General features: G+C 42.1%; 1 protein-coding gene across 1 annotated transcript in view; it reads left to right on the top strand.

The window, feature by feature from the left end:
- The first annotated feature begins 4,382 nt into the window (after positions 1-4,382).
- Positions 4,383-14,178, top strand: part of WNK3 (WNK lysine deficient protein kinase 3) — a 146,501-nt gene continuing 136,705 nt past the window's right edge. Inside the window, exon 1 of the mRNA XM_045833171.1 lies at positions 4,383-4,410. The gene's annotated coding sequence lies outside the window, so the exon portion shown is untranslated. The remainder of the gene's footprint in view (positions 4,411-14,178) is intronic.

The following is a 14,178-nucleotide window of genomic DNA, read 5'->3' on the forward strand; positions in this document are numbered from 1 at the left end:
TAGAAGAGAAGTTAAGATTCTGTCACTTAGCATATTTTAGAGAAACAATGTGAACTTACACTTTTTAGGCTCTCCAAGAGTTGATCGTCTCCCTGATATATGACCTGGAGCACATGAGAAAAGACTGTGTCTAGGAAGAGGAGATCAGACTCCATAGTAAGGCTTGAGAAATTCCACTGTCTGATATGAAAGATGGAGTGTTTCTAAGACACTAAACCAAAGATAGCTGCTCACTTCTGAGGTAGGAGATACTTATTCTTACCCAGGGGACACTCAACTTGCAATGGGAGGAGAGAGCCTCCTGGGAGGACATTAACAGCCCCTAGATGATCCAGGTGGAAATTTCCCCAGTGTCAAGGGTTGAATGGAAAAAAGATCACCCAGGTTTATGAGCTCTCAGAGTCACTGTCTTGAGCAGAGGGAATCTGGATGAGAAGTAAATTTGCTTTGCTGAGATGCTAAAATTTTACAGAGGGAGAATGTGGCTGCAATATTATTTTGAGGTATAAATGAATTGTTTTCTGTCTTTTGCTCTTTTTTCTGACCCCCACCACCACCCCAAAGTTGTCAGCTTTGTGGTGTATCTCAGCATAAGAAGGTGGCAAGTAAGAAAAACAAATACACTGCCAAGTCTCTCTTGCTTTTTTTTTCCAAATGTGTAAGCCCTAGGGAAGAAGATTTAGGGTGCAGGGGCAGAGACAAAGTATCTGGGCCAGAAAACTAAAAGGAAGAAAGATTTGCACAAGCCTATAAAAAGATTCTTCTCTTTCTCACACTCTTCTCCTTTGGGAGAAGAGGCAGAGAGAGCTCTGTGGGAGCTCAAGCAGCATATACTCCCAGAAGCAACTCTCGGTTGGCAGGAAGACTTAAGAGAGGAAGGGCTGTATGGAATATCTAAGTAGATGGACCAACAGGTGATCTTGGCAATGAGTTCCACATCCTAAATGTGTCAGAGATGTTAGAGAGGACCACAGCACTTGAAAAGAACCATGTGGGCAGAAGGCTCAGCAGTAACTGACAGAATCTAAGGATCTGCAAGCATATATACATACTCTACCCACTCATGGGCCTGAGCACTACAGAAGATCCCCAAAACATGGCATCACCTGGGATAAGGGAAATGAACACCCAGAATGAATTATATTGTTTCCGCAATAACTCGGTAAAAGCAGCATCAGAAACTGGGTTCTAAACACAGTTACAACTCTATCAATGGCTGCAGTAGTCTGCTGACTATTAACTTTAAGGTTAACTTCCATCAGGGTTGCATTTTGATTTAAGGAGTTATCATCCTGTGTGGTAGGGAAAAGATCGTCAGTTAGCAATGCCATGAAACTAACCTACCATTTCTATTCTTAAAGAATGTGTGGACTAATGGATTCAGTGAAGGCTTTTGTAATTTCTTGGCACCAGAGCCCTAGCATAATTTAAAGCCAAATACAAGTGGTTAATGTAAGTCAAATTTTCTATTTGATGAATAGAAACAGTGGAAGCCAGTGGGTAAGAAGAGCATGTTCTGCTACGTGGTCCTTGTTGGCTAGCTATAATTGCTGACTATTTTTTCTGCCTATAGTGGCATTTGTGCTGTTATGAACAGGTTGTTTCAAACAGAAGAGCACATATGTCAACAAAAGGTCTAAATTGAGAAGAGCCTGTGCTTTGATGGGGAGCAGTCCTGTTTGATTTTCTAATTTCTGAAGTTTATAAAAGTCACACTACTTTAGATTTATTTAGCATATGTTTGACTGTCAAAGAGGGATTTCTCAGAAGGGTTCACATCTAAGCAGTTTGAGGGGATAAAGTTTTCAAGTATTGTTCTGTGTTGATTACATCATCAGGCTCAGAGACAAAGAAAGACGAGAAGGTCACAACCCCAAGAGAAGTACCTGTTACTTTTCCTAAAGGTGGATTGTGTGTGGTGGTGGTGGGAGTTGAGTGATACTGGAAAATAAAAATGGTCAGCACAAGTTTCTAATTACCATCCAATGGGGAGTCAGAATCTACAAAGATTCGGAATAACTCGGTCACCTTTGATATTGTCCTTAAGTGGTTATTTGGCTATGCTTCCTCACAGTAGTCAACAATTCAACGGGGAAAAGGGAGTATATTCAGGGGCAGTGAGGAAAGAAGGATTTGGGGAGAGCCCATCCATTCTACAGCTAATCTGGAATGCAGGGATTTCTAAGGTAGGGTGGTAGTGCTATTTGGAGAAATGTATTCTTTCAAATTTAGCCAGGAAAAAAGATCTCCAAAGGTGGGATACCTGGATCTCATAATTCTTAATTTTGTTCCCTCAGAGTCTTCCTCCATTGTCAAATCCAGGAAACAGGAGTTTGAGTTTATTAAGGGCAATGTCTGGTTTCCTTGTATGTTCTGGCAATACTGGGATTAAAAAGTGACCTTTGAGAGGAAAGGTGCAGAGACAAGATGCAGGACCACCATTTCATTTTATTTAGACTCTGGGAAGTTAATTTATTGATAGTTTTTTAAGAAGCGAAAAAGGTCAAGGTTCTGAATCCTACAGTAGGAACAGAAAAAAAGTGTTGGAGATAAGAGAGATTGGTATGACTCAGTGATAGGGCCCTTAGGCTGTGCAGTTGAAAATATTAGCCTGGCATTTTCCAGCCTCCGGGCATCCTACTAGGGCTTGAAGGGCACTGGGAAAGAAATCCTGTCCTTAAGGAATTTTCACTCTGGGCCGTGACACCAGATCTGCTCTCCGGGGTTGAAAATGCCTGGGTTCTAAAGTGATCACATACAGGTTCAAGTTCGAACTTGTCAATACATAGTTGTGTGAACTTGAGTAAGTCATGTCCATTTTCCCTTCCTGAGCCTCAGTTTCCTCTTCTGTGGAGTCAGGATTGTTCATGTAAGAATAACGGAAACAATTTTGTATTGTGCCTCAAGGAGTGCGGGAAGCAGTTCTTAAACAAAGCTGCTACACCAAGGTAAACATGCACCAAATGCTCTAAGGAGGTACCATTCACATCAACTAAAGGATGTGGGAGGCGGTTGGTAGGAGATGGTGACAGCCAGCCTCAGGGAGAGGTGGCCAGTCCGAAAGCTCACACTCTAGAAGCCAGGCGGAGGAGCGAGGGGGCGGGGCCAGGTCTCTGAAGGGGTTGCTATGGCACCGAGGGGCCAAGGGTGGTTAACCGAACCCTTAAAACCTTGCTCCCTCCCCCACCCGCCACTGCCTGGGCCGAGGGCCATTGTTCCTGGCAAAATGGCGTCAGTAATCCCCCTCCCGGCCAGAGGCCTAAGTAAGACTGAGGGTGGGAGTGGAACTGGAGGTGGGAACAGAAACTACAATTCCCAGGGTACATTGCACCTGTCCGCGAAGCGCAGGGCACGTGCCCAGGCCTAGAGGTTACATGCCGTCAAAAATCCCTTTCACAGCTTCCCTTCCCCATCCCTCCTTTCGCTGTTGCCCAGCCCCCGCGCGCGCGCACTGCAGTCCTGGGTGGTGGGGGAACATGCTGTGGCCGTTGCCCTCGCAACGTAACCGGGAGACCGGTATTTGTAAATCTGTGCTTCGACTTCTAATCCCGAAGCCGGCAGGTACGGGTATCGCGAGAAAAGCCGGGAGTTGGAAAAAGGGAGTTAAGGGTGGAGGTTGGAAAGGTGCAGGAGGGTACCACATCTCAGCAGAGCTACCGCATTTACAAGCGTGTGAAAAACTGAGGGTGGGTAGTGGGTGGCTGAAGTTGTGTATGCTTGGACTTTTTTTCTGAAAGGAAGAGGGTAAAGCAGCCGTGGATAGAGCTTTTGAATACACAGGAGGTGTCACGCGTGGCTCCTCACTGAGATTTTCTTCTTGGAAAGAAGAGGAACCTTTCTCCTCGACGCGCATCTCTCTCTCTCTCATGCTGTGCTAAAAGGGCGGGGGAAGAGCGCGCACGTTCTATTGGGCTAGCCACTCGGCACTTCCCAGCGCTCCGGGCCGTTAGGAGTAGTTACTGATCCGTCGGCTTTCTGTGCCCCTCCCCCTTTCTTTTTCTCCCCTCCCTACCCCGCCCCCTTCGCCCCCCTCGCCCCCCTCTCCTCCCTCTCCTCTCGATCTAAATTCACAGGCTGGAGTACGCGTGCGCTTGTTCAGCTCCCAGGCGAGCGCGAGCTTGGGCTCGTTCCTCGCTCTTCCGAACCCCGCCCGCTCTTTACCTACCGGCGGTAGTTGGCCCGGTGGGCTCGTGGGGAGACACTCGCGCGCGCAAGCGCACACGACGAGGAGCGGAGCTCCAGACATCGTGGAGGGGAGTAAGAAGCATCGGAGGCGATAGAGGAGGAGGCAGCGTGTGCGTATGTATGTGTTCTACGGTGTGGCTCTTCGAGGGGCGAGGGGAGGTTTAAAAGAGAACGAAGGAGAAGCGAAAAGAGTCGGAGTCTCCCTCTGCGAGAGCCTCTGATCTGGTGAGGGTCCCGGGCCGGCAGGAGCGCTGGGAGAGAGGGAGGAGGCCGGGGGGCGTGTCTGGGATCGGGCTGAGAGATGAATGGGCCGGGGATGAATGGAGGGAGCCAGCGGCGGCCAAGAGTCTGTTAAGAGTAAGCGCCCTAGTCGGGGGCGGTTTGACCGAGACGAGGTGATTGCCGTCCCCAAGAGGTATGAGATGAGGCCAGGCTTGGGACTTAGAGGTTGTCGGAGCTGTTGTCGGTGTGAGCAAACAGGCGGAGAGGAAAATTAAGAGAGGGAAAGTGGGGAAGGGCAGGTTTGAGGTTGAGATGCGTTTTTTGTCTTTTTTGTTTTTGTTGAGGGTGGCAACTTTGGGAGTTGATGGAGGACCTAGGGGACGGAAGGTGAGGAGGATACGGGCTGCGTGGCGGGAGATGGTTGACAAAGGGCTGAGTGATCTTTTAAATGAGATTGAGGTTACTGAAAGGCAAGAACGCTTCGGGTATGGGAAGTTGGGTTTCAGTGGGTAATGGGGTGGGGGAGAGTGGATTTAATTTAGAGATTCAGTTAATGTGTGAAGGTCGGTAGAACTGGATCGGGGTAAGGGATACTGCTGACTCGTTGTGTAAATGGGATAGGTTCAAGGAGATTGAGAGGTGTTATTTGGGATCGGGTGGTGTGTTCTGTGACTGACAGGTTGGGGATGAGGAGATGGTATGATGGTGTTGGGATAAAAGTGGTGATCTGACTTCACTGTACTGAAAGAGGTTTTGTTTTACTAGTTAAGAGTGGTGGGACATTCATGTAGTGGGGTATGGGTGGAAGTCCTGCACGTTTATGTCTCCGTATCTTGGGAATTGATGGATGTTGTTAAAAATTAAAGTGAACCCTCAAAACAGATAGGAATGGTATGGCTAGCCCTTCTTAAGAGTTACTGCTGACTGACAATTGTATGAGTAATAGCCTTTAAAGTTGTGGAAATCTTCTGTGCAATAGTGATTGCATCCAATTTTGGGAGGCATCGTTACGTGTTTTTCATCTATAATAAATTCTAACACCAAGAAAACTTTTGAAGAGGTCTCAGTATACGACACAGAACAGCATGTGTCTTTTAACAGTCTCTGTACTGTGGATTGACGAGTTTAAAAATTGTTAAAACCCAACAGTCCAAAAGAAAGTTACCTTGCATTTAAGAGTAGCTAACATGCAGTGAAGTGGATTTTGAGTGCTGAATACATGATTTTTTTGGTCATTCTTAATTTACATTGGTTGGAAAATTGGCACTTGATTTTTTTATATGTGTTTAAATTACAGCAGATTACTTCAACATTTTGTTCTTGGAATACATTACTTATCTGGTAAGGATGTCTTGTGATGGTCTTAGCCTGTTCTGGGTCCAGATTAATAGTTTATGGATTTTAAAGTTTTCATGATTACTCTACAAAATTTATGGATGTATTCATTTACTTTGGAAATATTGCAAATTCGAGAACATTCTTATGCTTTTTTCTTATTCTGGTATGGTGTTGGAAAATAATCCTTGTTTTTGGCTAACCCAGGGTTAAGAGAATACTTAGTTACTAAATGGTACAGTACAAGTATCAAAGCATGGTGGCAGCCTGTAAATGTTGCATGCACTCTCACAGGCAAGGTATTCTCCCTGTTTTGAACTAGATGTTCCTGGAGTAGAACATTCAAGTGTTTTTTGAAAGAGTAAACATTGTATATTTGGGGACTAGAAGGAGATAAAGCTGGAATCTTAGATGGAGCCCGGGTTAAGAACTACCCTGAAGAGTTAGGAGCCCTTAACTATTTAAAAACGGGAGAAACATGAGCAGATTTCTGGTGTTTATCTCATTGTCTTTGCTTCTTATGCCCCCCAACCCCCACCTGGAATGCCTCTCTTCCCCTCCCTGTGAATTTGAATTCATTAGCTGTTCCTGAAAGCTTTTCCTGCTCCCCCTTTTTTTTTCTGGGCAGCATACACCAAGGTAGGTTATGAACCCATCTTTAGTAGTCCCAACATACCTTGTACATATTTTTATTACTGTACTTCTTTTGGGAGACAAGCAGAAAAGTTATTTACCTTTTTATATCTGAGAGAGAAAATAAAGCTCAGAAAATTAAGACTTGCCCTGGTAGTTAAATTTCTGTAATGTGTACTTTAATGTTCCTTTGTGAAGTAGAGGGATTTTTTTCATTAAGGCATCCCATCCTTTAGCCAGTAAATGATAAAGCCAATGATTACAATGAACCAGAGTCAAGTAAAGAAAATGAGACCTGTTATAGTACTATCAGATTCCTAATGAGGTAATTTACTAAAAATTAATTCACAGAGGGCCAAAATTTTGTGTATATTTGTGTGTGTGTGTGTGTGTGTGTGTGTGTGTGTGTGTAAGGAAAAAAACCCCTTCCTTTCTCAGTCTTCTATCTTAGTATAAGTAGACCAGCTGCATTTGCAGATATACTTGATTATGTCTCTTGGCTAAGAGCCAGAATACTTTCAGAAGGGTGGGTCTTTTCCATTTTGGTTTGAAATCATAAAATTTATGGTGCTGTTAGGAGATATTTGGTGACTGTAAAGGTCATCTATAAGACATTCATTCAGAAATTCCCAAAGCTTCAAAAGAAGAATCTGATGCCATTTTTAATTGTTTAATAGATCTTGTCATGAGATAATTGATTTAAAAACATACTGAGATTTACTTACTACAGAAATGAGCCTTTAATGCCCCCTTTTTCCAGGGCTATATAATTTTTTCATCAACTTTTAAAAATAGAAATATAGTAATATTGTTTCCTGTGTTTTTGCCTGATAACTTTTTTATTGTGATAAAATTCACATAATATAAAATTTACCATTTAGAGCATACAGTTCAGTAGCATTAAGTACCTCATGACGTCGCACATCTAGTTCCCAAACATTTTTATCACCCCAAAAGCAAACCCTGTACCCATTAAGCAGTCACTTCCCATTGCCCTTTTCTCCCAGCCCCTGGCAACCACTAATATGCTTTCTCTATGGATTGCCTATTCTCGATATTTTGTGTAAATGAAATCATACAATGCATGGCTTTTTGGTCTGGCTTCTTTTACTTTGCATATTCTTGAGGGTCACTCCACATTGTGACATATATCAGTATTTCATTCTTTTTATTCAATAATATTGGATTGTATGTATAAATACATATTGTTTATTCATCAGTTCATAGACATTTGGGATTTTCATTCTTTTGACTTTTTGTTTCCATGTCACTTTATTAAAGTTTTGAGCTGTTACTTGCAAAAATTATTAAACATACAGAGAAATGTTATTGTCATTGGATTTTGTATATTTGATTGAAAACTATTTATTTTGAGTTTAAATTTTTTTTTTTAAGAGAGAGGGGAAGGGTGGGAGAGAGGGAAGGAGAGAGAGATTTATGTGTGTGAGAGAAACATCAATCGATTGCCTCCAGCACGTCCCCTCCTGGGGACCTGTCCTGCTACCCAGGCATGTGTCCTGACTGGGAATTAACCTGACAACACTTTGGTTTGCAGAAGGATGCGCAGTCCACTGAGCCACACCAGTCAGGGCTCTATTTTATGACTTTTTCATCATATTTCAAATAAGTTTTCATTCTTTTTTAACCTTCACCTGAGAATATGTTTTTTTTAAAGATTTTATTTATTTATTTCTAGAGAGGGAAGGGAGGGAGGGAGAGAGAGAGAGAGGGAGAGAGAGGGAGAGAGAGAGAAAGAGAAACATCAATGTGTGGTTGCTGGGGGTTATGGCCTGCAACCCAGGAATGTACCCTGGCTGGGAATCGAACCTGGGACACTTTGGTTTCCAGCCCGCGCTCAATCCACTGAGCTACGCCAGCCAGGGCTAGAGAATATGTTTTTATTAACTTTAGAGAGAGATGGGGGGGACAGAAATAGAGAAAGAGAGAAACACTGATATGAGAAAGAAATATTAATCATTGCCCCCCATACGCACCCTGTTTGGGGATTGAAACTGCAACCTAGGTATGTGCTCTGACTGGGAATTGAACTCGAAACCTTTTGTTGTACAGGGTGACTCTTAAACCAACTGAGTCACCTGACCAGAGCTTCAAATAGGTTTCCAGTCCCTTGTTCTCTCTCTTCTTCTGGCACCCCCCATGATGTGAATGTTGGTACACTTGAAGTTGTTCCAGAGATTCCTATTTATATTATCCTCATTTTTTTTATTCCTTTTTCTTTCTGCTGTTCTGATGAGGTGTTTTCTGTTTCCTTATCTTCTAAATCACCAATTTGATCTTTTGATTCATCTACTCTGCTGTTGATTCTCTATTAATGAATTATTCATTTTAGTTATATTTTTCATTTCTGACTGGTCCTTATTTCATGTTTTATTTCTATTTTTTATGTTCCTTATCTCTTTGTTGAAGTTCTCACTGAGATCATTGAACATCCCTATAACTAGTGTTTTGAGCTCTGCATTTTGTAGATTGCTTGTCTCCATTTTGTTTAGCTCTTTTTCTGGAGTTGTTCTGTTCTTTCATTTGGGACATGTTTCTTTGTCTCCTCATTTTGGCTGCCTCCCTGTAGAGCTGCTGTGTCTCCTGGTCTTGGTAGAGTGCCATTACAGAGTAGTTGTCCTGTAGGGCCCAGTGGCACAGCCTCCTTGGTTACCTGAGCTGGGTGCTCCTGGTGTCCCTCCCCCTGCCAGCCATGGATGGTTGAGCCTTGATTGATGTTGGTATCCCAATGGGAGGGATTTACCCCAAGGGTGGCTGGCTACGAGAACCGGTCATAATCACCGTGGAGGATCTGCTGTGTAGGGTCCAGCCCCACGAAGCAGGACTGGCTTCTTTGAGACTCTAATACTTGCTAAGTCAGCCCCCTGAATGTGTTGCTTGTGGAGGTGGTTAGGTGGTGCTTTGGCATGGTCTGAAACTGGCCACTGTGTGCTGCCTCTGGGGCTTCCTGAGAGGTACAGGCAAAGGTCAGTCACTACCTGTGCCCTGCCCTGGGCTACTGGGTATGAGGTAACAAAGTGGTCTGCAGATGGCTTCTACTTGTGCTGGGCTTGGATGTGTCCGGGAAGGGCCAAGCTGCAAACCAAGGCCAGATGCCCCTAGTGCCAGGCTTGGGGCCACTTAACTAGAGGTACTGGGCATGCAGAGGGCAGATGCTGCTTATTGGAAATATTTTAGGAATGTCCACGGCATGAGCCAAGATTGGCTGTTTATATGGAAAAGCCAATAAAAATAGCTTGGGTGGGCTGGCAAGTTGGGTAGAGTGAGGTCTCAGGGACTCACCAGGGCAGGGCGAAAAGAGGTAGCCACGATGATAGAGATTGAGATAAAGCTCTGGCCTGCTGGTTTTGTGGGAGGAGGGCTCAGAAAAGGGGCAATGGCTTCTGCCAGCACTTCTGTCTGGGAGAATGCTGCCCTTTCAGTCCTTGCTGGACAATTGAGCTCTACCCTGTATGTTCCTGGCACCTTTCGAGCTTCTTTTAGTCCAAGTTTGTCCATGTGGGAGACCTTTAAGAGGAATGCCTGGACTCCAGAAGCCCTCTGTCTCATTCGGACACAATCCCTGCTGGTTTTTACAGCTAGAGGTTATGGGGACTTCACTTCCTGATACTGGAACCCTGGACTGGGGGGCCTACTGTGGGACTGGGACCCGAGGGGTTCCTCAGGGGGACTTTCACAGTGGAGGTATCCCTACTGATTTTTAAATTCCACACATGGATGTGGGACCAGCCCGTTCTGTATCTTAGCCACCCTTCCAGTTTCTATGTTGTTTCTTCTGTATATCCTTGGTTATACTGACTTCTGTTCAGCTAGACTCATGGTGGTTCTTAATGATGGTTGTTCTGTAGTTTAGTTGTAATTATGATATAGTTGTGGGAGAAAGTGAGCATATTGTTTACCTACCCCGCCATCTTTTTTGGTGTGAATATTTGTGTACAAGGTTTTGTTTGAACACTTGTCTTAAATTCTTTTGGGTATGTACTGAGTAGTGGAATTTCTGGTTCATATGGTAATTCTATGTTTAACTTATTAAGGAACTACCAAAGTGTTTTCCACAGTGGCTGCACCATTTTACATTGACACTGGCAATGTATAAGGGTTCCAGCTTTTCCACATCTTCACCAATGTTTGTTACTTTCTCTGTGTATATGATGTGTGTGTGCTTTATGGCCATGCTAGGTGTGTGAGGTGGTGTCTCATTGTGGTTTTTTGTTTTTTAAAGATTTATTTATTTTTAGAGAGAGGGGAAGTGGAGGAGAGAGGGAGATAACATCAATGTATCTCCAGGGGACCTAGCCCGTAACCCAAGCATGTGCCCTGACTGGGAATCAAACCAGCTCCCCTTTGGCTCACAGGCCAGCACTCAATCCACTGAGCCACACCAGCCAGGGCTCATTGTAGTTTTGATTTGCATTTCTCTAATGACTAATGATTTGCACATCTTTTTTATGTGGTCATTGACTATTTGAATTTCTTTTTTGGAGAAATGTCTAAATCACCTGCCCATTTTCCAATCTGATTGTTTATGGTTTTATTGTTATTTAAGAAATTGTAGCAAAATCCAAGATCATGAAGACTTATTCCTATGTTTTCTCTGAAGACTTTTATAGTTTTAGCTTTAATATTTAGGTCTTTGATCCATTTTGAGTTAAATTTATATATGGTATGAAGTAAGGGTCCAGCTTCTTTCACAGGTGGATTAACTTAAAGTTTTTAAACTATAAAATACATGGTGCACAATATTATATGTGTATATTAGTTACCATATTTTGCTGTGTATAATGTGCTCCCATGTATAATGTGCACCCACATTTTTGGCTCAAACTTTCAGAAAAAAATCTTTTGTTTTATCTTTAAAATTAAATTAATTAGTGAATTATTTAGATACTTGTTTTTGGTATTATAAAGGAATTTTAGCATTTATTTTTGAACATTTATGGTACAAGAAATTTTATGTACAAATAATTACAAAACACAATAACAGATACAAGGTATTTTGGTACTACCCATGTATAATGCTCATCTTTTAGAAGATTTTATTTCTTCATTTTTAGAGAGAGGGAAAGGGAGGAAGAAAGAGAGGGAGAGAAACATTGATGTGAGAGAGACACATCAGTTGGCTGACTCTCACATATGTGTCCTGACTGTATGCACTCCAGCTGTATGTGCCCTGGCATGGTACCGACCTGCAACCCAGGCTCATTCCCTGACTGGGAATCGAACCAGTGATCTTCTACTTTGGGAGACAATGCCCCAACTGAGCCACAGTGGTGTGGGCCATGCTTTATATTTGAAGCGTGGGATATTCCAAAGGTCTTTATGAATCAGGAAACTTCAATACAGACAGACAATCCTTATGCCAAAGTTACATAACTGATTTTAAATAAAGAATATTGTTTTTGTTTTCACAATATTTGTGAAGGGTGAAGTCCTTACTTAAAACTAGGGAAAAAGCAAATTTACACTGTAATTAATCGGAAGTTGGTATTAGACTTATCCTAAAATTGTCTCTGTGTTAAGTAGTTTATCATTCTGAGCCAACTTCTTGACCAAAATGTGTATCAATCAGTACTTTGTGGAGAGTTTTTACTTGTAGTTTAGACTATAATTAACCATATATTATTCTATTTACTTAAGATTATTTTAATTTAGTTACTTGTAAAAGTGGGTATGAAAATTTAGTGCAGCACAATTGGCTGCTAAATCTCAACCTGTAGTTAAGTGTAATTAAAATAAGGACATTAGCCCTAGTTGGTGAGGCTCAGTGGATTCAGTGCAGGCCTGTGAAACAGCCACTGGTTCGATTCCCAGTCAGGGCACATGCCTGGGTTGCAGGCTGGGTCCCTAGTTGGGGGCACGCAGGAGGCAACGACACAGTGACCTTTCTCTCCCTCTCTTTCTCCCTCCCTTCCCCTCTGTCAAAATTAGTTAATTAATTAATTAAAAAATAAGGACATTAATTTGAGATTTTTTTTTAAAAACTAGGTGATGTGTTTTAATACAAGAATGGGAAACCCACTGGATCAGCCCCAAGTCAAATGAGGTGATAGCTTAGCTCTGATTATATTCACTGCTGCCGAGAGAATAATTTTTTTTAAGATTTTATTTATTCATTTTTAGAGAGGGAAGGGAGGGAGTAAGACAGAGAAAGAAACATCAATATGCAGTTGCTGGGGGTCATGGCCTGCAACCCAGGCATGTACCCTGACTGGGAATCGAACCTGCGACACTTTGGTTCACAGCCCACGCTCAATCCGCTGAGCTACGCCAGCCAGGGCCCAGAGAATAATTTTTGTGTTGCTGGGCTACTGTGGCATTTCCATTCAGAGTTAGCCTTTGAAGGTTTCTGGCATGACAAAAAACCCTTTCCGGTTCATTTGCTAACGAAGCTTTCAAATGCACTGGTAACTTACTCAAGCTGTTAGCTCAAGCAAATTGTAGAGTATGACTTACCCAAAGAGTTTGTAGGTTCTACCATTCGCTCAACAAATACTTATTGCATTCCTCCAAGTGAGCTAGGATGATATGTTTGGGAATAGATGCAAAGGAAACAAAGCAAGCAGTGCCGTCTTTGAGCTTACATTACAGAGGAGGATGATAGATAGCCGACACACATAATACATTTTAGCATTTATTTATTTCAGAAAATAAATGCTAAAAAGAAAATTGTAAAAGGCTGCTGGAATGTTGGGGATGAGCCTGTTTAACTCAGGTGGTCAGTTTGAGTAGTTGATTTTGAACAGAGGTCCAAATATTAAGAGACTAGCAATTTTTGGTATCCTTTCAGATAATTACTGTGTGAAATTGCTGATTTATCCCTTCTAAAAGAATACTTTAGGTTTTTACTATTTAAAATGTGTAAGTTACTGCTTTTTGTTTCTAAGGAGAAAAGACAGGTACACTTTTTATGAGAGAGACCACTGTGCTCCTGAGTGGAAATGTCACTGGAATAGGAGGCAGCCTGGGTTTTTTCTGGTCTTGGCCTCAGTACAGTCTTGCATTAAGTCCAAAGCATCATATTTATTACTAAACAAAATAAAAACCCTATCTATTTTTCAGGACTCATTTGCTAATTAAATGAAAAAGATACTTTACAAATTGTACAACTACATATGAAATGCATTGTGTATTCTATTAATGTATTTTTGGAGTCAAAGTTTCTTAATTGATAAATGTTTTCCCACCAATTTAAAGCTTTTTTTTCTCTACCCATCTGGTAAATTTTAGTACTAAATGTATAAACTGATTGATTAATCAGGATGGGTTGGGTTCTTAGAGAGTGGTAGTGTGGTAGAAAGTATGTTGGATTTGGAACTAGAAAACCAGGGTTCCAGAATTATCACCTTCACTTTCTAGCTCTGTGACTTGGGCAAGACACTAAACTTCTCCAAATGTTCCTAATTTTCAGAATTCAGGCTAATACCTAGTAGCTCTCATGGTTTTTGTTAGAAATAATTGAATTAAATAGATGAAATTCATTTGGAAACTATAAAGCAAGGTTTTACAAACTTTTTTCCTGTAAAGGACCAGATAGTACATATTTTAGACTTTGTGAGCCATGGAGTCTCTCTTGTAACAACTTGGTGGCTGTTTTAGCAGCCATAAGCAATATGTAAATTAATGAGTGTGGCTATAATCCAATACAACTATTTTTGAAGACTGAAATATTAATTTTGAATAATTTTCATGTGTCATAAAATACTATTTAAAAAAATTTTTCCCAGTCATTTAAAAGTGTAAACATCTTTCTCAGCTCACATGCTGCACAAAAACAGGCAGGCAGTA

The sequence above is a fragment of the Phyllostomus hastatus genome, unplaced genomic scaffold (genome assembly GCF_019186645.2).
Source record: "Phyllostomus hastatus isolate PE091 unplaced genomic scaffold, TTU_PhHast_1.1 phas_contig_10, whole genome shotgun sequence".
Lineage (NCBI taxonomy): Eukaryota > Metazoa > Chordata > Mammalia > Chiroptera > Phyllostomidae > Phyllostomus > Phyllostomus hastatus.